Genomic DNA, 25650 nt, shown 5'->3' with positions numbered 1-25650 from the left:
GGCACAAGGTATAATTTAGATTTGTCCAATGTGGAATTACGTAGTGGATCATGTCCTGGCTGTTTATCTAGCATGTGGAGAAGCTGTAGTCTTGAAATAGAGTGAAATCACTTAATTTTCCTAAGCCGTTCCCAGGTTCCTCTTATATGCACGTCTCCTTCTAATTTAAGACAAAGAAAGATGAGAATTATTATAGTTTGAATTACTGTGTGCTTCCTGTGTACAACGCACTGTTCTTAATATTCTCTATGCAGTAACTCATTCCATGCTCACATTATCATGGTATCATCCCTACTAACAGCTGAGGAAACTGAGGCACAGAAAGGCTAAGCATTCCACCTGAGGTCACACAGCCAGGTCTCTGTGGCTGCCTCAAGTCCTGGCCGGCTGCTGGACTGGCCGGCTGCTGGACAGCCCGGCCGCCACCTCTAGGGTGGGATCCTCCTGTGGGACACTGGCACATGCAACCTGCCCCCACCTAAGAGCTCCCCAAATCTTAAAGAAACTCAGCCATTCAGGTGGGCCCCATCCCCACACTGTATGACTTACCGGAAGGGTCCTTTCCTGGTGTTCTGTAACGGCCTTGAACTCTACTGCCCGCAACAACACAGCAAAAGACTTGAGACGAAGGCTGGTGACGGGTGGAAATAAGCTGTTTTTAAGCTACTAACCCAAGTACTGCCCTGTCCCCAGTTCCCATGGCCACTCTCCTAACGGTCCTCGCCTCCACCTGTGCCTCTCTGGGTTAGGAGTGTCTACACGCGATGGCTGGCTGTGGTGTGAAACGTTCAGGAAGATCCGATGGGCACAGACATACATGTGTCATACACAGGCCGCACCTTTAACCACAGGCCTGCTGTATCTCTAAATCAGATTAGGGAATCCCAGTCACAGAGCTGGCCCTTCAGACCCAGGTAACTAATCCCTGCCAGCCTGACTGCTGTCTCCAAGCCTCCCCCCGCCAACACACACAGACATACACTCTCTCAGACACACACACAATCTCATACATACTCTTTCACACTCTCACTCTCTCACGCTCACACTGTCTCTCATACACGCAGAGACATGCACACAAAGACACACATTCTCACACACACAGACACTCCCTCTCTCTCTCTCTCTCTCTCTCTCACACACACACACACACACACACACACACACACACCCCCATACATACACCAGTTTCTGGAGCCCTTGAACTTTATCATCCTCCCCAGCGCTTGGCACTTTGCCCCCAGCAAGGACCACCTCTAGGCTTAGAATCACTGCCAAAATTCACCAGCAGAAAATTGCTCTGAGTCTAAGCTCCGTGTCCTTGCAAGGTCAGGACAAACTGTGCACTTAAAGGTGGATGACTGACTTTGAAGTGTTAAGGTAGATGTATGATTATCAGATGCATTCAGACATTTAATCGGAGAGACTATGCACACTATAATATTCTTAATAGGTGGAGTGAGACCCATGATGTTACTGAAAATCTACCATCCTTTTGTTCGGAATGAGTATGTTTATTACAGAAAAATGTTGAAAGTGTAGAACTACCAATGGCATTCTTAAACTGAAAGGTATTTATGGAGGCACAGGTGCATGGGCGAACATGGACACACATACACACAGCAGGCATGTATACAACCATTGTCAATGACTGCCTGTTATAGATGGATAAATACCACTCTCCACAGAGAAAACTCTGTCTGGGGCAGAGGGTCATGAGGGGACATTCTACAGCCCCACCACATGGCAAATAAATTGATAAACGATACATGAAAAACACAATCAGAAACAAATATTTGCATTCTATTTGGGGTAGAGTAGAACTCACAACGTTATGCGCCTACTTCACTTGCAAATACCCATGTGAACACCTTGTGATTCACCTAAACAACAACAACAACAACAGAATCTTAGTTCATTAGTCACTAGACAAAATTCATCTGTGCTGCCTGGGTTCCTAATCATTTTCAAAATAGCTGTGACACCACAGTAAATATTCACATAATTATTAATAATTATTGCAAATGAGCACAAAGAGTGAGAAGCACAGACTCCTTCTCTGAGTCTGACTCATAAGAGGAAATAAAGAGCAGAGAAGGAAATACAACCAATACGTGAATCCCATCCCTCACTCTCTGTCAGCACCGTGTGTAATGAAGTAAGAAATACCAAACTGTGCTGGACTCTTCATAGTCTACATGGACCACGAATACAAAGCACACCTCACAGGCGCCCTGAAATATTATATGTTTCATAATTCATTATGCCTCCTGCCTGATGGGACACTGCCCACTATCTCTGTTATACTGACCCTTTCTTTTAATTTTCTCTGAATAACAATCCTAATTCGGAATCTTAAAATCTTTCACTCGGCCTGTTACAAAACTGCCCAGTTACTATCCTTTAATAACTCATGCCATCTAGGCTGTCATTGTGCTTGTCAGAAAACATCTCCCGAAAATATACATTGAGTTATATCACACCCTCATCACGTACATTTAATTGCTTCCCACGATGGATGGACTTAGCCCCAGTTCTAAGCATGGGGTTCCACATGGCCATGTGCCATCGCCCTGGTCTCTCTTTTCCAGCTCCAAAGTCGGCCTGGGTTCCCCAGTGCCTGAGCAGAGCAAGCATTTCTATCCTTTTCAAAAGTTCCCCCCTATCCTTCACCTACCTGCCTGCCAATGCCATCCAAGTTCCCTTGCACTAAGGCCTTAACAGTTCCCCCGCTGTCCTCTATGGCAGGTTGTTTGAATTTCTACAACAATTCATCTAACTCTGCTTTATACTGAAAACCTGCTTTCACTATTTTCATATCTAATCCCTTCCTTAACTTATGAACTCCTTAAGAGCTAGATTCTTTTTATCGTCACATTCCACATTCTCAATAAACAATTTGTTGTACTAAATTTAGCAAGTGTATAATCCACTTTGTAAAAACGGTCCTGCTTGTTTTCTTTCCATTTCTATCCTTTAAAGCTTTAACAGTATTAGGCAAAAAGAAAACAAACTAAACAAACAAACAAAAATACAACCTACATCTCTGGTTTGTTCTCCTTACTCCTCTGAACTGTCCAGATGGAGGGAGGATACTTGTTCTGTCTACCCAAGGCAACATTTGGCATGTTGTTTTGTACCAGCACATTTACATGCCTGTATCCCCTGGAGACAGAGCCCTGTAGGGGCAGATATGATTACACACTCTCTCTCTCTCTCTCTCTCTCTCTCTCTCTCTTCCCTCCCAAGAGGGTTTTATAGACCCCTGGATGCCCCTGGATGACAGAGCCAACATGTTCTTGATTAATTTTTATATACCACTTACTTCTCTTTTATTTAAGATTATAAAGACCAAAATGACAAACAGATCAATGCATTACAGTTCTGACAATTTTCTTACAGATATTTAATCAGCAAGGGCCTGATACAAATTAATGAACTACCTGGTCTAGTACTTTCATATGCTTAACGAAAAGTCTGAAAATGGCAACTATTACTCAATTTAGTAAAGACTAAGGCAAAAAACAAACAAACATACAAACAAAAAAAGCCCAAATATATCAATCACCTCTTCTTCCTTCTAGGAACATCTTAAACTCTGCTTGTTATCATCTTACTGATGACCTGGTCTTTACTCTGATTCTTAGCCAACTTGTCTATAAAATGGAGATAAAATATATGCACTTGAAAACGGAGTTGTTATCACTGTGGCAACTAGTGGAGATGATGCAGCAGAATGTAACTCAAGGGGAAGTGACTACAACATCAGAATTGTGCATTTTATTTAATGTTTTTGCCTTTGAAAACACTAAATTCCATGTTATCAAAAAGAGCAAGTCTAGGTATAAGATGAAACTATTGGGAAATTGACAATGTTTGTCATGGAAACTTTGACACCAAAAAGTAAAACTAAACAAAAAATATATCTCTCTCTGATAATCCTCACTAACCTACATATAATAAGGATGAAGTTATAGTTTTACATTCAATTTTTCCTCATGTACATTTGAATAAGAAAAATGAAAAATGCATTATTATATGAATAAAAGTCTATACTGTTGCTACATTTGTGTATGAAAAAGAGTAATGATGGCTGAGTAAAAAATGTGCATATTCTCCTTTGAAGAGCATGTTGATAAATCTGTGAATGATTTTTATTGAATATGAGCAAAGGATTTCTAAGGGGAATTTTCTATCATGGGTTTACTTATTATAGATTCCATATTTTTAAACTTTAAAAATATATTACAGATTGTTGGAACTCATGAAATTTACTTTTACTAAACTTTCCCAAGGTTAAAATAATAAAGGTAGAGGGCAGATTTAAACAATATTTGGCAGAAATAAACCTGCTTGAATATACACATTACTTGCAGGTTTTCTTTTCTCATTATGCTTCTTAATAGATATTTTTCACATGCCACTACACACCATATAATTATCAAGCTGTTGAAAAAATATTTCATAGGAAAACAAGGGTAGGAGTAATTTTTTTTTCTGTTTGAAGTATTCCTAATTTATAATTATCATTGTGGTCCAAGGTAATGGAACACAGTTTCCTTATGAAGTCTCCTTGAGGAAGACATGTGGATTAAGAAGCACAGGTATTATTAATTATTACACAGAGAGTAACACAGGAAAAGAATCCAGTTCAGGAAGTGCTTAGGTAAGGAGAAAATTGCCAAGAAAATCTCATTTCTATTTCTTTTTAACCAACAACTATTCAGATCATGTTTATCCTCAGAAAAAAGTCCGCACTCATTCAGTGGCGCTAAACGTCCCCACCACTGTGAGGCCAATGCAAAGGGCCCAGAGGCATGGCCGCTGAGCCTCCACTCCGCCTCGCACCGAGCTGCTGCCCTTTTTACTCTTGTGTCCCAGTCGACCCATCTGTCACACATCGGCATCTGCAAATGCACACCTGGCCCTGAACGGTGACATGAGGATAAAAGGAAGTCATGCATTTGGAAGGATTCTATAAAATGTAACTTTCTATCCATAAGTATAAAGTCACATGTAGTGATAACTGAATTACTTGCATTTCTTACGGGGGACTATCCATGCTTTTGTTTGGAAAGGATCTACACGTGTGCCTATGGCGTGGCTACTCCCATTAAGAGACTTTTTTTTTTCCATCAGCGAGCCAGTGATAACACCTCGAAAGGCAGTCCCAGTTCCACACAGTACTCACCTCATCCCGCGCCGGGGGCTGTCTCCCGGCCACATTCAAAACGCTCCAACAACTCAATCTGCCTTGAGTCAGATCTTGCCTGAACCAAACTCCTCCCGGGAGAATGTCAGTGTGAGCACGTCACACCGTCTCTTCAGGACCCTGGGCAGCACCTGACTCACTCCATTCTAATCACCATGAGTGAACCAGAAGCAAACCCCTGGAGACTGTAAGCTTTTTTCTCAGGAGCGTAACCTTTCATCACACTTTCTAAGTGGAGGGTGAGCAGAAAACACATGTCACGAGAGGATAGAGCAGTGCTACTCAAAGTACAGTCCAAGGACTGGGTCCATCTCCCCAGGTACCAGGAAGTCCGAAAATTGACAGAAAGGGCGCAGCGACGTTCATGTCCTTATTCAGAGTACTTCAATGTCCGCTGAACCCAATAAGCATGATAATAAATAGAGGCTGAGTTTTTTTTTCTAAGTAATTCATTTTAAAGGTAGTTACAAAGTTATCAGGAGATCACAGCAGAATGTGCCCTGGGTTCTTAAAAACAAATTAAGTTTGCTTTTAACCCAGATCGGCGAAGCAGCGCTGGGTCAGTGGGTAAAACCCTACTGAGCCCTCTTTTGAATGCTTCTAGGCGACCCTCAGTTTAATCTCGTTTCCCTGCCCTGTCATTTGGGCGCACTGGAGGGCGCTGGCCACCTCAGAGGCGCAAGGCCGGCTGCGGAGGCCCTCCTTGAGACTTAGACAGGTGTTTTGTACATGGCATCTTAGAGAAAGAACTCAGGTGAATGCTGCAGAAGGCAAGAGCATAGTGGGTCTGCAAACTGTGCCTTGAGGACCTCTGCACTGCACTGCCTTGTGCATTCACAAACAGAAATTGTCAAAGTTAAAGAGATGAAAATAAAATTCTGGAGTCTACATTTGGGTGAGAAAACTTCAACATGTGGCAAATGGCAAAATTGGCAAAGAGAGCTATTTTGCCAAAGGGAATGCTTTTTTCTGGACCAACCCACACCCAGTTAGCCAAGACATGGGTTCCAACTGTCTTGCAGCTCCACTCCTTCCCTGGGCCAACCTAACCGCCCCCCCCTCCTGCCCTCTCAAGTGTTGACTCTAAGAGCACATTCCAGTAAATCCCCAGCAGGCAATTCCCTGTCTCAGTTGGTCTCCTGTGGGTCTGACATGCAAGGCACACAGGTAACTGAGTAAGGAATGCGTAGCAGGGCGTGGTTTGGTCTGCAGCGCAGGACACTGAGGGCCACGTTTACGACATCGGGTGAGAGAGGTGACCTCATACATGTACGGTAGCAGCAGCTGAGGAGGGAGAGTCAGGGGGCAAAATTCACAAAAGACATCACCCTGAACAGGAGGCTGTTTGCTTCCTTCTGCCTACACCTGATAAACTCTTTGTTTCTTCCACGCTCCCAAATGCTCGAACACCTGGAAACCACCCTGGGAATGAACCAGTCACAAGAGTGAGGAGGATTCACTGCGATATTTTTCACTGGGGAAGAGAAAGAAGAAACATGGCCGACACGCAGCCCTGCGACCAAATCTGTGTGCATTTCTCCCCACATGTCCCCCCGCAACTTTGCTCACCCAGGGTGAGTGTCCCATCTTCACGCCAGTGGTGTGAGGCCTAGATCTACTGCAGAACATTTCAAACAGAGTATGTGTCCCTGGTTCCAGGCTTTTTGAGTTTGAAAAGCTCCCCGTGTCATACTGTCACAGTGTCACCCACCCAGTGTCAGAACCCCTGGCCCAGGGGCAGAAGGAATGCACGAGAAGCCTAGGGAAAGGCCCTTCCCTTTTACTGGGAACATCGTTGTGAAACGCAGGAGAAAAAGGCTTGTTAACTCACTGAAAAAAGAGAAAAGAGGCAGGTCTGCAGAGTTTCGGCAGTGATTTGCTGAAAGGGTACATATCTTAAAAACACACCTCAAAAACATCTCTGGCCTGAAATCTATAAACACGGAAGTTTCCTAAATGGAGACAATCCCCCAGTTTCTGGCACAGAATCTTCCGGGAACACAGAGCTGTCTCATCTACAGAGAAGATGGAAGAAAGAAGGCCACATCCTGCCCCAGGTCACCTGGGAGGAAGCTAAGGTGTGTTTTCTTCTCTAAAGCAAAGTCTCACTTGGAAATCAATGCAGAAAAGCCAGGCCCCGTAGAGTCTTCTGGGTGCCTTCAGCAACCACAGTGACTTAACATTCTGCCTCCCTACCACCGACAATCTAGATCATAGTGTTGAATGTCTTAAGGATAAGAATTTCCATAAACAGATATATAGTAAAGCTATGGGGAGAGAAGGAAAAAAGAGGGACAGGGAGTGAAGTGCAGGGGCAGGCAGCAATGGGGCAAGGTCAACCACCAGCTGACATAAAGGGAAGCAACCTCAAGCCGCTCTCGTCACAGACCTGCTGGGACAGGCAGCGACGACACTGTGGTGGGCGGGGGGCGGGGACTGGCCTGCCTGTGACTGCGTGTACAGGTTGGTCTGGAACCCACAGAAGGGGTACACAGGCACCACCTCAGAAGAGGTGGCCACATCCCCTCACTAAGGAACAGGCAAGGGAGGATGAGTAACACCCTTGCAGAAGACATTTTCTTGCAAAATTTGGTTTGGCTTTTAAACTAATGAAATCCTGTCCACTTTTTAAAATGCAGTAAGTTCTCTGAGTATTTTCTGGACAGCCAATGTATTTCATTTTATGACTCTGTCCCTTCTTCTCAAATGAGTACCACATATTAGCACGCTGCTCGCTATTAATCCACAAACTGAGACTCAAGGTGAATGAAACAAGCTTTTCAGCAGCACAATCAGAATCACTAAAGTGAGTCAGAGCTATACTGACACCATTCACATCTGTATTAAGCATCATGACAAAGGACAAGAATCAGGGGTCCTGGGGCAGATGCCACAGGTATTGCTCTAATGTTGAACAACTTAAGGCAATTAGCACCTTCTCAGGACGTGAGTTTGTTCATCTGCAAAGTGGATCGAACTAGGGAGTTACTTGACAACTTGCTGTGTATCCTGTAAATAAATGTGGGCGAACCGTAACCTCCCATCCATGTTCTTCAGATACGAGTGTACTGGCCGCTCCAGGAACCGCACAAGAAATGGGAGCTGGCTTTTAAGTGGATGATAGGTAAATAATAATGCCTTAGAGTAAACAATTTCGTAAAATCACATACAGGAATTACGTGGTTACATCACATTGCTAAAGGCAGGACTGTTGTCGAATATGTTCAGACAATGGTATCTTCAGAAAATCCCATAGATTTATTTTGTTACATTCTTTTCTATAATTTCAAAATGTTTGCCTTGTAATGCTGTGTAGGGGGGAAATGGCCTAAAGACATTATTTCAGGGAACTTGCAAGTCAGGATCTGTCTTCCCTATGTATACCAGTAGCAATCTGGTTAAATAATTCAACAGAAGTAATTAGCTTTGATTAAAAAATGTATGTCAAGAATATACACGAAGTATCTTGAAAGGGCCCATCCAAATAACGTGCTACCTAAGCACAATGTCAGCACAAGTGCACTTATCCAAAAGGAAATATTTTTAATAGTACTTATGTATATTAAGCAGAAATCCAGTTAGTACCACTCACAAATATACACACTAAGAAGACCCATCTGCTCTCTCTTTCCCCAAGATTTTCAATATTATATGTTTTCTCTGTATTTCATCCTGACACATTATAGGGAGAGGGCTAAGATGTATTGTTCTACTGCAACATGAATGACCCCAAACTCCGCGCAGCAGTACTGGGACGATGATCATCTCCTGGCCGAAGGCTGCTACCCAGGGATATTAATGCACAGAAACACCCCTGGCGGGCATTGCTCCCAGTGGGTATTTTCTATGTTGCTTCTATTAACTAAAACTTCCTTTACCGTGAACCAATAAAAATAATAAATAGAGTGCCAACTGAAATCTCCCTTCTTTTATATTACCTGCAATTTCAATTAAAAAAAAAATCCCCTAACACAATAGGCACATGTTATTGTATGTCAAATATAAACAATCGGTATTATACTTCACACAGAACTGCAGTCCAGAATCACTGCTCCTGCGATTGGTTCTGGACTGTGGCGATTCTATGTGAGGTGGTGTCACTTTCACTGTGATGAGGCTACGACAAACTTCTCCTACAGGACTGATTCCGCGTAACTCAGATCCCATCACTCCTGTTAAAACGTGTTGCTGCTCTGTTCCTTCTGGTAACTGAATTCTTCTTTGCTGTACATTTGCCATCCCACTTTTATCCACCCTGCTTTATGTATAGTTTTATAGTTCTCTTATTCAAATAGCTAATAGTAAAAGCTAATATTTAGTGTGTGTAATTATGTGCCAGACACTGTGGTAAGAGAGACTTTAATTCTCCTAACAAACCTCTGTGATGGGCCTTATTGGCCTAATTTTATACGCTAGAAAATTATGTTTTAAGGGGATTGAGTACCTTGAGCAACCTTACACAATAACGCCACAGACCTCAAGCTGCGATTCCCAGCAACAGGGAATGTGGCCCATTCTTATCTATACCTTGCTCCCCACCCATCTCCTCCCAGAAGAGATGAATGATCTCTAAAGAGCCTTACATTCTCCATATTAAAAAAAAAAAAATCCAACAGGAGTTTATAGCCGCTGAATTTTTCAGGTTTTGCTTCAGATCCCTCCCTGTCTTCTTTGGACCCTCATCCCCAATCAGTCATCAGTTACCAAAGTTCCACCTCAATAGCCTGACAACATTCTCTCTCCATTTCACCTGTAACAAGCTCCAAATCAGGGTCTCATTACTCCTCACATACGTTAACAGCATAGCAATCATACTTTACAAAAAACATGTGGGCTCTTAACTGGTTTCCCTTCCTTCAACATCAGGAATACATAGCATTATATGATGGCCATATGACCATATAAAAACACAGTAGTTTGCCCTGGTTGGGTGGCTCAGTTGGTTGCAACATCATTCCATACAACAAAAGGTTGAGGGCTCAATCTTTTGTCAGGACACACATGTAGGTTGCAGATTCAATCCATGGTCGGGGCATGTGTGGGAGGCAACCAATCGATGTTTCTCTCTCCCTCCTCCTTCCTCTCTCTCTAAAATCAATAAACATATCCTCTGGTGAGGCTACACACACACAATTGTTTTATTGATCTCCAGCTCAAGACCAAGGAAGAGGCAGGGTGGCTCCCTGCCACTTTCCTTGTTAAAAAGCAGTTCATCCTTCAATGTCGTCAATGGTATGAGCTCATGGGCACCCCATCAGTTACTACCACGAAGCCCACGTATTATAGTTTGAAGACGTACCAGGTATCCTCATTTCCGAGGGTGAAAACGTTTTTAAAAAGACGCACCTTATAACGGATAGGAAGTGCTGTTTGTGTGGCCCTCTCCTATTCCTTCCCATTTCCCCACATTCGTGTTCTACCTTCCGTCTCTGCCCCACTTGGAAGGCCGCAGGCTTTGCCAAGCAAGGACACAGAGCCTAAGGCCTTCTACAGTCAAACCCATCAGATTTCCCTGCCGAAATTATCCCTATTTTGCACTTGTCAAGCATGAAAATCAAGAAAGCCAAATAGCTTGTGAAAAGAGCACACAAAACATTGATTATTACACGTTGCTCAGAGTGGCATGATGACAACAGTTTCGATATAGGACAGCGTTTCGTTTAGCATTGCTACTTCCTGGGTTTTCTTATTCTCATTCCCTTTACAAAACCAAGCCTCCATTGCCATCACTCTGCGTGACGGAATAGTTTGGTGATAAGCACAGCGTGAGGAGATGCTGGAAGCAGTTGATAGTTCCCACCATTAACAAAAGATCCCATTGTGGGAGTGCCACTCTCCAGACTGGGCTGCACTAATACTGTTATCCAGGCTTTTGATGCTGGGAAAATGTTTTTGTTTTGCAATGGAATGGAAAGAGGTGTTTTCACCGGAATCTCTCCTATGTCATCCCTGTAGAAGAAAGGTCTCATAGACCTTGTGGGATGGAGACAGAGTCATGCACCCCTTCCTCCCCGACACTGAAGTGATAAAAGATAATCAATAAATCCTCAGCACAGGTAAACCAGAGAGAGGAACCAGATGCTGGATGCTCCGTGGAGGAAGCAGGAGGCGGCTCACAGCACCCGGGTAGCCAGGCCAGAGCGCCGGGTGAGGAGCTGGGCTGTGGAACACGGAGCAGCGCTCCTGCGGGCCTCACCTAAGGTACAGGGTGATTTTTTTTTTAAATGCTGCAAGGTGTTGGGCGTCACAGGACTGTTTAATGGAAGTTAGTGAAGAGCCGAGTTTTGATGCCGACCCAACAGAACTGGTGTGCACGGCTGAGGGCTGCTGGGACCTGGGAAGTGATGGAATAGGAGGAGTGCGTGTCGGCGATCTGCCTGCTGCTCTGGAGGGCACAGAGCAACGACACCACCGTGCAGCCCTGTGGCCCCGGTCAGGGAAAAACCTGAAAAGCAGATTATTCTAGAATGTAGTATTATTCAGATGTTTATTACCTTAGGAAGAAGATACACAGATCCTCCAGGCATGTTATCTTTTTAAAATATCAGGTGAGAAAATGAACATCTAAAATAACTAACGCACAGTCCTAGGGTGGTGCGCTGGCTGCTGCTTCACCTAGAAGCTTCCCTGAGGGCATGGAAATGGATTGCTTTCAAGGTTCACGTATATGGATTATTTAATATACACTCATCAGACACTGACCTCGAGCTCGGCCTAGAGGGCCCATCAATTCACTCCTCTGTAAACAGACACCAGGAAACCCTCTCTTTTTCTTCTTTTCCTTTTCTCTTGCAAATTCTCCAATGTGCCTTCCATATACTTTGCTACTCTAGAGCAGCGACTGTTTACAGCACACGTTCCAAGGCTCCATGCAGTGGGGCTAGGACTCCAAAGAGCCTGTTTTTTCAGGCATGGAATGTCAGCCTTCGGGGCTCTTAAGAAAAATATCTGACACGCCACCATAAGATGAAGAGTTGATGTCGTTTTCAAAACTCAATATCCAAGTACATATAAACAGATTAGCCCACTAAGCAGAGAAAGGTTATTTAGTCAAATGTCATTTAATTAAAAGCTGGAGATATCATTTGAAAATAAAGGTCAAAGAGAAACAGATGAAGGATTAGGAGAATTGGAGAATACTGTTCATACAACACTTAGGGCAGATGGAATCCAAACTAGTCGAGTTGCATTTGTTTTGCCAATAAATCTGTCATGTTCTAAACTAATTATAAAACTTGGGACAGGATTTGTTGGAGAGAATCCCAGAGTGAACATCCAATTTTTATATATTACGTCATTTAACATGGCCCCTAACAATGATAGTAGAGTGTCTGGCATCAGTCTAAATAGACAGTGACTAACAGTGGAAAGAGCGATGGTCTGTGATCTGAGCCGGGGGCCAAGCCTTGGCTCTACTGCTTATTGGCTATGTAGGTAATATCTCCCAGCTTAACTTCCCCAGGCACAGAAAGTAACCAGTGATAAATACATTTCTCCCAACCTCAAAATGCTTTTGCAAGACTCAAGTGAGAGCATATGGAAAACATGGCTTACAAAATATGAAATAAAGAGCAGTTTGTATTATGTGAGTGCAGAAAGGACAGTGTCTCAGACCAAAATATTTTAGTACTTTGTGTGCATGTGTGCAAAAGGCTGACAGATTAGATGCATAACACTTCACTAGACACAAATATACATATGAATATACGCATATGTACACGTGTATATATTACATGCACATACATATACACTCATGGATGTTTTATGTTTCAAATGATAAGCACAGAGACTTAAAGACAGAAGTGTCCCTAATTTTTAGACTGGATCCTTCCTAAAATATTTCACAGATTTATAAGACAGCTGCTTCACAAGCAAAAACATTAATGAAATCTTTAAACCTTCTTTCTTGGTTTCTGAAAGCCCCTTTGTAAATCAATAGATCTCCTTCTGGTCAAGGTGTCTACAAGATGTATGTATACAGTGACTCACAGTCTGTACTTCAGGATTTAGAGAGTGTATTTTGAACTAATCAATTACCTTTCATAACTAGTTCCATAACCACAGATGTTCTACAAAGATTACTAAGATTATTTCAAGCAATGTTTTAAAAGTATTTCTATCAGGGAAAATAGGAAAAGAGAATATAAAGGGAGAGACTATAAAAATCAGTATCCTATATAGTCCTTGCCTTTACCTTTCCCTCCTGATGGGTCCTGTTAATGAACAACCTTAAGAGTCAACTCTCCCTCACTGAGTCATCAAACCCTATGAATTCGGTTGGCCAAAAAGTTCATTCATGTTTTTTATTCCCCCCCATAGGATGGCTCTAGTAGTGCTAAGTTGCCTTTAACTTCGTTTGAAACAATTATGTTGGACTGTATTGTGGGAGCTGTTATATCAGCACTCATTTAAAAAATATATCAAAATTGGTGAATCTTCGCATAGCCATTTCAATTGTGAAGATGGAAGAAAATACACATTTTCAGCATATTATGCTTTATTACTTCAAGAGAGGTAAAAATGCAACTGAAACACACAAAAAAAGATTTGTGCAGTGTATGGAGAAGGTGCTGTGACTGATGGAATGTGTCAAAAGTGGTCTGTGAACTTTTGGCTGGAGATTTCCCTCTAGATGATGTTCTGTAGTTGGGTAGACCAGCTGAAGTAGACAGTGATCAAATCAAGACATTGAGAATAATCAATGATACACCATGTGGGAGATAGCTGACATACTCAAAATATCCAAATCAATAAAGGTATTGGTGGAAATGAAAAACGTGTCTTCCATTTTATGGAAAAAATCATACAGACTTTCTGGCCAACCCAATACTTCACCATCTACCAAGTTTGAAAAGCTGTTTTTCTCACCTAGCTCTTCTTTCTAAGGATCTCAGTATTTCATTAACAGATATATTTATGTGGCTGTCCTCAGGTAACTTCCAATTCAGGGCTACCAGATTACGACTTAACGTGATTATCTCCTGTCTTGAGCCAGAGACACCCGATTCATCATCAGTGTACAACACTCATTATTTGGAGGGTCTTTCTGCTGATGCTAAACATACACCAGTAAGACAGACAACCCCTGTTCCCTTCTCCTGTGTACACCCCCAACATTCTCAATGCCACATCCCACTGTTAAAAATCTCCTAACTCGTTCACTGCCCGGATAACTCACCTTGTCCTTTTTACCCTCATTCCCATCACCACACTGCAGTCCCCAACACCTGCCACCTGGAACACTGAACCATCCCTGAACTGACCTGCCTCAATCCTGGCCCCATTCCATATAAAACCTCTTAACACTAGTAGAGTTCACTTTTATTAAATACAAACAGGCTCAAAACCAACCCCCAAATGTACCAAAACATGAACAACAACAAAACAATTCCTTAGCAAGTGTACTGAACTTTCAGAATGGGGCTCTTGAGTCATGGACGCCTCTGTCTTCCTTTGACTATTCTCCGGCCATCTGACTCAGGTAGAGACTCTAAACAAAGTGTGCCTTCCCTGTTCCCCTGCCTTTCCTTTGCATTAACCACCCCCTTGGGCCAAGAGTATCTTTCGCTCTTGTTCCATCTATTTAGCGGCTGCTTTCTCATGCTTCCAGGCTCAGCCGAAATATTACCTCTGCTTTAGAGACTTGTCTCATCTCCCCAGCATGATTTTTGGACTCTTTCCTAATCTTCCATTGCATATTTATAAAATCTGCTATCAGACAACACTGAGATTACTTGCACGCTTCCTCATTATATTGTGACCTACAAAAAGGACAAGACTATGTCTCTGCATATTTATAGCCACAATACATAGCCATATGGGTGTGCAGCTCTTGTACTTCATAAATACTGAATCAAACAGCAAATGCATGCATGTCTTAAAAAATGTTCATAATGACATGACTTCTTACAGGACCATTACAGACCAGAAACTCCTTCCTTTTTGTACTTCTTTAGTCCATTAGTTTGGTTTTCAACCAGGTAAATGGTCTCAGCTACAGGTAAAATGGAAACTTGGAAAAAGTGGAACTGTCCAGAGTAGGTTCTTGTTGAAAATGTTGATGGTCACTATTGGTCTAACAATCTGGGGACGGCCATCTCAGTGGGTATAATCCTGTCTTCCCATCGAGGACAAGGAACTGCATGCTCTATGCTGCTCTCCGACTGCACAGGTGTCTGGCACATGGCATCAGCAGAAAAGGGTAGGTAGTCATTGAGGTGGTAACTTCAAGAAGCTATGAGATCCTAGAAATGCAAACATCTGTACTAGCTGAGCAGCCCGGCAGATGGCCCTGTGAGGTCTGCGCAAGTCATTATCTGTAGACATACCTGCTCATACCACCTAGCATAGTTTATAGCTACCAAATGGACTTTAAACACAATGTGACAGGTAGGGTTATATCTTTCTACCTCTCTCTCTTTTATTCTTTCTTTCTTCCCCTTCTCTCCCCTCTCCTTTTCTTGTTTTTTTTTTTAAACTTAATATGTTGCATGTGTTATTTAGAATGGGCAGGTTAGACAAAGCTCTCAAAGTCAGGGCTTTTATGGCTCATGACCCCAAGTGGTCTCCTAACTTTAACTCTGTTTGGTCTTTAAATCTCTTTGGTGATTTGAGCCAGTGATGTGCAATTTACTATGTAACCTAGTAAAAATAGCTCTCCGTACAAACTTCCATTGGATTCAAAGATCTTGATGGTGCATCACCAGCATTTAATGAATGTTTATTCACTTAACCCCCAGTGAGCATCTTTTGTACCCAACCAGCCATAGCCCAGGCAGTTTAATGCACTATTCCCTTGAACCTGGATCAATGCCCGATCATACAAGCTTGTTTTCAGAATGTCCACATGAAGGAGAGAGGTCAGTAAAAGTACATTTTGTAAAAACAAAAACGCTTACAGCAAGTATCTGCCTTTCTTCTTGCTTAATAATTTAAAGCATGATTCAGGGCTTTTATTTTACTAAGATCTATCCTGCTACAAAGCAAATTTCACTTATTCTTCTCCTTTCTTCACAGAGCCGCTTGCTTCTTTTGCTCTGAATCGCACCAACTTATTTGGGAAATACATCGTCCCTGTGTCTCCTGAGTGCAGAGTCCTATGCACTCCATCTACTTAGAAATGGTAGCTTCTTAGCTATATTCATCTGTGTAATACAGTTTAAAAATACTTCTATCAAACCATCTGTTCAGTGTGAAGAATGAAAAAATAAAAGGCACAGCCCTTTCTTCGAAGAGCTCGCCCAAGAGGAGTGGGCCCAGTCTGGTAAACCGGCCGTCACAGCTCGCCCTCATCACACCGGGGGCCTGCCTTGATCCGGCCACACAGCCCCTCCAGGCCTTCAACGTCTAGAATTCAAAACAATGGCAGCTCTAATTCCATTTTTCTTTCTATACCCAGCTCATGTATCTCAAGTCACCTGAAAGTTAGACTAAGAATCATTAAGATACATTACTTGTGCCTGATAATTACTCTGCATCCCCATACCTGTGAGAAAACCCCTGCTGTGTCCCATAGGATGGATGGATGACGAGTTCTCTGTGAATTGCTGTTCCGCTGCACTGAGAACTGAGGATACCAGGACCGCTGCCGCCATAGCGGCTGGGGCAGCAGCAAAAAACAACAGTGCGATGATCTGACAGCTGCCGCGGCTCCCAAAGCAAAGTTTCAGTAACCCTTCCTAGACCAATGAGCCCTTAAATGCATGCTGCCTAATGTGATGGATTTAAAACACGAACCGCATGATATGTTTTACAAGAAATGCTCTTTCTTCCTCTATATTCATATATACAGGCATATACGAATATATGAATAGAAATATCAAATTTCTACTAAAACATAAAATGCATAATTTTTGGCCCTGGCTGGTGTGGCTCAGTGGATTAAGTTCTAGCCTATGAACCAAAGAGTTGCTGGTTCAGCTCCTCATCACGGCACATGCCTGGGTTGCGGGACAGGTCCCCAGTAGGGGGTGCACGAGAGGCAACCACACACTGATGTTTCTCTCCCTCTCTTTCTCCCTCCCTTCCCATCTCTAAAAATAAATAAAATCTTTTAAAAAATGCATAACTTTTGATAAAATTTTCTAAGCATTTCATGTATAACTTTCAACCTAAAAGTATCAATAAATGTCGCTTATGATAATGATTTTTTTTTTTTTTTTTTGGTTAAAGACATACAGAAAGATGACAGTCTTGGGTCAGAAACAATGGGCTTTCACCAGTGGGCATGAAAACGAGGAAACAGTCTGGCCCAGAGAGTTTTCAACCCTGAGCACTGTTCTTGCACAAGTCATTATGAAAAAGAAACCGACCCCTTCACACCCTTAATAGGAATATCTTCAATTAAATATTTTACATAAAGATCAAGGATTGGCTGCGCAGAGATGGTTTTCCCAGAAGCCCATGCAGCTCCTGATTTGGGACCCTGCATGGGGACAGGCTAGCTCTCAACCCAGGCCCTGCAGGGGTGTAGTAGGCTTAGCAATGCAATCATGACTTTGTCAGATGTCCACAAGTAATGCTTCTGTTTTCTTCTATGAAGCTTTACAACCCACAAAACTCTGATCTTCCCCGGGTTATCACTTCTTTTTCCCATCGTTAGGTATGCTCCTGCTATATCATGTGCCATATCAAAATGTTTAGCTGGAAATATACTTGCTCATCAATCTCCATTATATAACCCAGTGCATTCACCATAGAAAGGCAAGCCTGAATATGGGTTAAATGCTACAGTGAAAAATGCCATCATTACCAATTCATGTTACAACCATATTAATGGGCAGCTTTAACTCAGATGAATGGCCACTCCTTACTGCCTGCCAGGTAATATCTCTGGGCCTAGGGAACCAAAGACTTCACGCACCAATGTGGAAAATCACAGAGTGTATCTCACAATTATTTATAACACATTTTAATGTGACTGTCCAGGACCTTACTCCAACATGTTGTTTTATATATTCTGTTGCTCTATTTATTATTTTTAATTTTTTTTACTTTTAAGAAGAGAGAGAGCAAGAATGGGAGGGAAGAAAAGAGGAAGGTAAGGAAAGAGAGAGAGAGATTTGTTGATTCTTGTATGTGCCCTGACTAGGGATCGAACCTGCAACTTTGACATATCTGGATGACCAGCTAATCTACTGAGCCACCTGCCAGGGCCAAAATTATATTTCTTATTGTATTTAAAAGTTTAGTTTTGTTGTAATTTTTTTGTTTTATTTCCTTGTATAGGAAACAAGTCTCCTTCTAATCATATTTTCTCATTTTTTCTTAGACAATATCAAAATCAGTATAAAATAAATAAATGCCCCTTCCATAATGTAGACCATTAACTCTAAATCTAATGACACTGGAAAATGATATATATTAAGTTCCCTAAACACTATTAGATAGTTTTTGATTGTCTTGTCATTTCATTTTTTTCCCAAGGATTTTAGATTTTCTCCTACCTATTACATAATATTTTCTGTACTGGGCAAAGCTGACTTGGAATGCTGGTTAAGAATTTATTGTTAATGTACTCCTATTTTCTACAAATAAGTGTTCTGAGTTAGAGAATATGGTTCTTAAATGACCAGCATTTGCCTCAATAATGACAAAATGAATTTCATGCTATCACTTTAACCAGGCATTTTTACTAAATTGCACTGAACACGGTATACAATCTTCTCTACCAGATTGTCAGCATATTTTAAGGAAACAATCCAATTTTCATGCTGTCTCTATAGATAGCTAGATGTTATATTTGTCCTTTTGGTCTAAGAACTACCCAATACAAATACGTATATATTTAAATGACATAGTATATGTCATACACGCTTGTTTTGTACACACCATGGTTCTCTAATAATGAGTTTCATTAAAGTAATGTTAGATGCAGTATATTGGATTCAATCAAATCATAGTTTAAATGTATTCCTTTGCAAGTGGAATGTTGTAATAAATTAACCAAATTCTAGTTAACTGACGACCAACCCAAAAACCATTCATTAAACTGTAGTTACGGAAAATATCATAAAAGAACACTAAATCAGTTTCCTCATTATCTATTCATTTCTCTACCTATCTACTGACTGCCTTGTTCCAGAAGGGACTTATGATGGCTTATAAGAACACTATACACAAGGTTCCACACATGAACAGCAAGGGCAATATTAAGACAGCAAATGGGGCAATGCAAAAAATTTTAGTGATAAGAGGGAGTCAAAAGATGGTACCAAAACTCTTGGACATTTGCTATTATTGGACAAAAAATTGGAGACTAAGCATTCTGGCAGGTCACGGGCACTATCGCCACAGCGCACGCGGACATGTGGGACTTAGGACTGATTTTCGTATAGTACCTTTGAATGGCAGCCATTGCCTTTATATCAAAGAACACAGCATTAACTGGATTTAAGTGGCTTTTCAGAATTGTCCACTACTGCCATTCTTGTTTCAGAATTAATCCTCTTACTGTTAACTTATCTTCATCATTATCAAATTATTTTATTTATTTAGGGGAATTAGTTGCCTAATAACTAATGTTGAAATGTTCCAGCACTGTGTCCCAAAATATGACTCGTGTGCATCATCTTTGCTAAAGCAGACAGAGTTGACCTTCACGACTCCCTATGTGTGACTTTGCCTACTTGCTAACATTTATTTGTTGGTGGTCACTCCTGATCAGAGCAGCAAAAATGTGAGTCTCTGGTTTGCCTGTTTCCCACTAAGGTTGAATTGGGCAATGCCCTGGCTTCTTGTTTCTGCTCATACTGTAAGCAAGTACTCATTTTGCAGTCTATTTTGCAACACATTTTTGGTGGTGTTGTGCTTTTTGTTGGTGCTGTGGCTCTTTGAATGGTTCCCAGATGTAGAGCTGAAGTGCTGTCTCGTGTTCCTACGCACAAGATGACTGTGACGTGCCTTAGGAGAGAAAAAAAGAAGTTAAACCTTGTTAGGGGTGAGTTACAGCACCAGTAGTCGTGAGTTCCATGTTAATGACTGGCAATATATAAAAATACATAAAGCAAGGTGTCTTTAAACAGAAACATTTGTACAACAAGGCTATGTGTTGATCATCTGACAGAAACGCTGTGACTAGAGGCGCACAAGAAACTACCCCCGTATGTCCTGCATGAGCAAGGGGGTCAGTATTTGCTAACTCAGTATTCACGGCGACTATAGAGAACACAATCACCATAAATAAGAGAATCGATTTGACATACATAACTACCCCTCCAACAGAAAATCCTGTTCCATTTTAACACTTCAGATGCCCTTTAATTCCATTTCAACCCACAGGTAAAAGGCAACCAACAGGGCAGTTAGAAGGCAAAGCCCTTTGCCCTATTTAAGGTAGTAGCTCTCCCCGTGAAGCGCCAGGCAGATGTTAAGATGAGAGAGAAGGAAAGGAAAAAAGGGAGGGGGGGAGAGAAAAGGATGTTGGAAGGCAAAGGTAAAAAAGATCCAAATTGTATATATTCTTTTCTTTTATAGTCCCTCCTTTCTGATAATATTGCCTTTAAAATGTCTAAATCGTTAACCTGTAAACACAAAATTTTTTTCTCTAGTGAAACAGTTCTAAATTTGTACCAAGAAACCACATTTGAGTATATGAAATGCTTATAGTAAAAATAGTTATATGTGTATTTGCATAAACTTTAAATGCAGGGTCAGATTACATTCATTCCCTTTTAACAAAAAACTTAAATGGCATTTATTTGATTTCTTATTTAAACAATGTTTCTTTTGTCAATTATTTGTTATCATCGATTAAGTGTGGTTGACATAAAATTCCATACATCTGAAATACACAACAAAATAAAAGCTTGATCAGGGCCAGTCTGAGTAAAGGGCTCCAAGCTCCAGCAGCAAATCTTTCTGATAATTCAGGTTCTTTTCTCTGATAAAATGGCAACGACATAGCCATGAGACAGAATTCAATTCAAGTGTAGCAGAGATTCTTTTGAAAGTACTGGAAGAGACTCTCGATTCCTCCCATTCTATCACCAATGTGGCAGTGACGGAATTGTACTTTGTAGCTTCATCAACTTCCAAAATCATTGGTGAGAACCAGGTGTGACTACATGGAGATCGTAATGAATATCACTGAATTAGCGTCAGAAATTTGGGGAGGAAAACCCTTTTATTGGCTTTTCTGCCAAAGGCCCAGACTAGAAGCAAGGCTATTCAGGGTGCAAAGTTTAAGGATAAACTTGTTCCCAGTTTTAGGCAACAGCCAACCCTGTCCTAGTATTTCCCTGAGGACAAGAGCCTTCCTGAGGGCGAGGTCCCATGGGCCAATACTTGAAGAGGGGTTCATTCCCATTTATGAAAGTGCTGATGGAAAAAATAAAATATGGGGTGTCCCTGGCCATAAAAATAAAAGTTTTCTCTGTGCAGTTTTTCCTGTTTTAGTTTTATACCTTAGCCCACCATGTTCACGTAATCATGTTCACATAATGTGTTTGTTTGTTTTTTTTAATCCTCACCTGAGGACATGCTTTTTTATTTTAGAGAGGGGGGAGCAAGGGAGAGGAGGAGGGAGAAAAACATCATTGCAAGAGAGGAACATTAACCGCCTGCCTCTCATACACGCCCGGACTGGGGATGAACCCACAGCCCTTGGGTGTACGGCATGATGTTCCGACCAACCGAGCCTCACCGGCCATGGTCAGATAATGCGCTTTTGACTCAGCATGGCATAAGTTTTGTGTGGTTTTTTTTAAGGATAATAGACACTTAAGTATACTTAGTATTTTGTTGTAGATCAGCAGAAAGTACGTAAGAAGAAGAGTAGTTGACTCCCTGATTAAAATAACCAAATGGCGGAAGGCACCTTTCAATGAGATTAAAACTGAAACAAATATGAGGAAAGAATTTAGTTTTTCTAAGTGGACACTGTTACAAAACCAGCAAGAGGGTCATTTGTCGGATTCTCACGCACACTCGTTTTTTAACATAAGGGTGTGCTGCACTTACGTACCATACTTTGATACACTTATTTTTATCCTAGGAGCAGGTTACAAATTCTCATTAGAGTTCTCACTTCATATGTGTCTGGGGATGAAGGAGAAAGATTGCTCCACGTTAGGGTGTCAATCAGCGGTGAAGCTTTTCTGAAGCCAGGCTATGTATTCTCTCCACTCAACGAGATGCTTCTATTATATTTGGATGAATAAAACATAAATTTATCCATTTCAATGGACAAATTTGCTCCAGGCTGAAGAGTTTGTCTATTCACCTACAGGCTAACCTCAATGCAGAAATCATATTTTAAGCCTCCTATGAGATTTTGGGGGAGTTTAGCATTCATTTTATCTAGAAACCTTGCATATTCTCATGCTCAAAGGTACCGGCTTTGCTCTAAAATTCATGTAGCTTTCATTTGGATAGAGCCAACTGACATGGTTATTTTTGTGCATGAATACTTATCTTAGCCAGAGATGCATTTCTTCAGCTTTCGTTGTAGAATTGCATTTCAGGAAGGCCCTCTTCTTCATTATCACATAGCCTTTGGATGGTTCACTGCAGCATCCTGTCTTGCATTTTATTTAATTTATAAAATGGGGTGGAGGTAAATAATCTCTGGCCTTCTTTTTCCCTCTGGTCTCTCTTTAATTATAGTCTATCTCACCTGCCTACCTGAATGGATTCTTTTGCTGTAAAAATTCCTAGAAGCCTAACGATCTTCTCCTAATGTGAACTGTGTTCCTTCTTCTGTGTAGAAATATGGCTATCAGAACTGCAAAATATTTGGGCTCACCTTATTTATCTGTCCAATGACACAAAGCAAAAACAAAGTTTATAAAAACACTCTAATTACATCAAGATGTTCAGTATCTTTCTTCCTTCAAATGGGAGGCAAGCAGTATTCTCAATGCAAAAGTTGGAGGTGTTTGAATACCACCATTTTGGAACTAAAATGAATTAATCGAATTCAGTTCTAAATTTAGACCTTAATGGGGTATAAGATGGGTAAAACCTGGCAATAGGTTTGAGCCAGACTTCAGAGTAAATGAAGTTCTGACCAAAGATACGGTCTTAAAAAAGAAAATCAACAGATTAACCAGGAATCCTGTTTATCTAGTTCCATTAAAGAACTACCTTTCTTCAGTGGAATCCTAATGGCATTGGAGTTGTTTGCCTCCTGGGAAGCTCTCAGAGATGTCATTAGCATTCTAGATTTAGAAAGTATTTGAGAATGAAGCAATTGTGTGTGTGCATGTGTGTGTCCTGCCCTTTCTATCCAAATATGGGGTCTGAAAAGCTCTTCTATGTAATTTCAATCTAGTTTGATTCTGAATATATAAAATTTAAAACAGCGGCCAAATCCTAAAGGCATTTTTATGGTATATACCAAAATAGTGCTCATCAATAACTACCAAAAGCGATTGCCCACGTATTATTAATAATTGTCCAAAAAAAAAAGAGGGTATGTGCTATGAACTCTGTTCCTACCCTAATGTTAAAAAATATATAACTAGGAACTGCTCTCTGCATCAAAAATAACTTTCACTGAAGGTTGAATACTTGATATATTTCAAAGCACATTAACGGATGTTATCTGTTGGAAGTTCTGGCTCCAACTTTGCAAGGGGTAGGGATACCTGGCATGCTGCGCCTTTGTGATAGAGGAGAGACGAAAGAAAGGTCATTTAAGGGGCTTGTCTGTGGTCACAAAATGTGCCGGTGGAACGAATCTTGTTTGCATTTACTCTTGTTTTCTCCTTATACTATATGTTGTTTTAAAAATATGCTCTGGAAAGAGAACACCTGACTCAGATCAATTATAAAAAGTAGCACCTGAATGCAGAGTGATAACATGTATCATTAGTATTAACAATGGCAGCTAACCTTTAATGAATGCTCTGTCTCAAACATGTAGTACTTCATATATCGTCCTGGTTAGTTTACATACATTAGCGTAACACTGTATTACACAAGACCAATTTTCAACCAATATTTACCAATAAAATTTACCAATATTTACCAATAAATAAGACCAATATTTAATGGAGAATAAGCTGACAGAAGGCTAGTCATTTCCCAGGTTGTTCTGAGATTCACTCATATCTCCCTGATTTATGAACTTGAGTTACAGAATTTAACAACTAGCTCAGCTTTCTCTCAATGTACTGTAATAATCTACTAATTCATTACCACTTGTATTAGGTAAAATATACAAAGATGATCATGTAATATGCAAATTGCCACATAATTTGCAACATCCTATAAGAAAACAAAGCAAATAGAAAGCTTCTATCCTTCTTCTCTAAAGCTCTTACTTGCGGGGTCTAACCCCCATTTTGTTTTATCCATTACACGTTTCTTATCAGAAAACCAACTGAAACCTTCCTGCTGCCTTTTACATTGAACATTCCAGACGCCTCCAAGATACCCTAACCCCTCCCCCCACCTCATTTTTCTTGCTTTATTTCCTTCTGTGGGTTCATGATAGATTTGCCAACAGGGCCAGGACCATCACAGGGATTCCAGGGAGAGTCAAATCCATGGTCCTCGTCATCACGCCCCGGGTCACCCCATCTTTGCCGTAGACTAGACTGCATCCAGGACATGGTCTAAGAAATGGCAGGACCTTTAGACACACCCAAGGCCAGCCCGGAGGAAACTGCGCCCACTGAGGTGCAGCAACTTCAGTCATGTGGGCAAAGTGCAGCGTCCTGGGCCGCACAGCTGCGCCACGTACCTACGGCGCACTGGCTGTCTCTCTGCCTATAATGTTTTGGGTTGGCCCTAAGGTCCATTGAGATTTTTCCATAAAATAAAAGACATATTTTTTTTCATTTTCACCAATAACTGTATTGATTTGGATATTTTGAGGGTGTTGGCCATCTCCCGCATGGTAGAACATTGATTGTTCTCAATTAATGTCTCAATTTGATCTCTATCAACTTCAACTGGTCTACCCAACCATGAGGCATCATCCAGCGAGAAATACCCAGCACAAAATTACACAAACCACTTTGTCCACGTTCAATCAAGTCACAGAACCTTCTTCATACACTGCACAAATCTTTTTTTGCATTTCAGTTGTGTTTTTACCTTCCTTGAAATGATAAAGCATAATATGCCAAAAATGTTGCTTAATTTTCTTCCATCTTCAGCAGTAAAAGGGCTAAGCAAAAATTCACCAAATTTGATTTTTTTTAAATGCACACAGCTGTTGCAATACAATCCAACAATATCGTTTCAAAGGAAGTTAAAGACAACTAAGTGTTACTAGAGCCTTCTTACGGTAAAACAAACTTTTTGGCCAACCCAGTATTTTGAAAAGGCTATTTTAACTTACAAAACCAAAGGAAATACTGAGAGACCTGGTCAGAAGGGTCAGGGAGCAAACTCTGGCAACCTGCGTAGGACATTTCCGAGTCTGATATGGAAGAAGAGATACTAGCCATCTCCTTTAACATTTTCCCGAGGAAAACGGTATTTAGAAATTG

General features: G+C 41.2%; 1 protein-coding gene across 1 annotated transcript in view; it reads right to left on the bottom strand.

Annotated features, from left to right (window-relative positions):
• CDH7 (cadherin 7) overlaps positions 1-25650 on the bottom strand; it is a 119551-nt gene that overhangs the window by 71921 nt on the left and 21980 nt on the right. The gene's annotated exons all lie outside the window — the stretch shown is intronic.

Source organism: Pteronotus mesoamericanus, unplaced genomic scaffold (assembly GCF_021234165.1).
Source record: "Pteronotus mesoamericanus isolate MK-2021 breed Mesoamerican mustached bat unplaced genomic scaffold, CSHL_Meso_final contig_74, whole genome shotgun sequence".
NCBI lineage: Eukaryota > Metazoa > Chordata > Mammalia > Chiroptera > Mormoopidae > Pteronotus > Pteronotus mesoamericanus.
The sequence above is the reverse complement of the archived record's forward strand: the minus strand, read 5'-3'. Positions and strand labels throughout refer to the sequence as shown.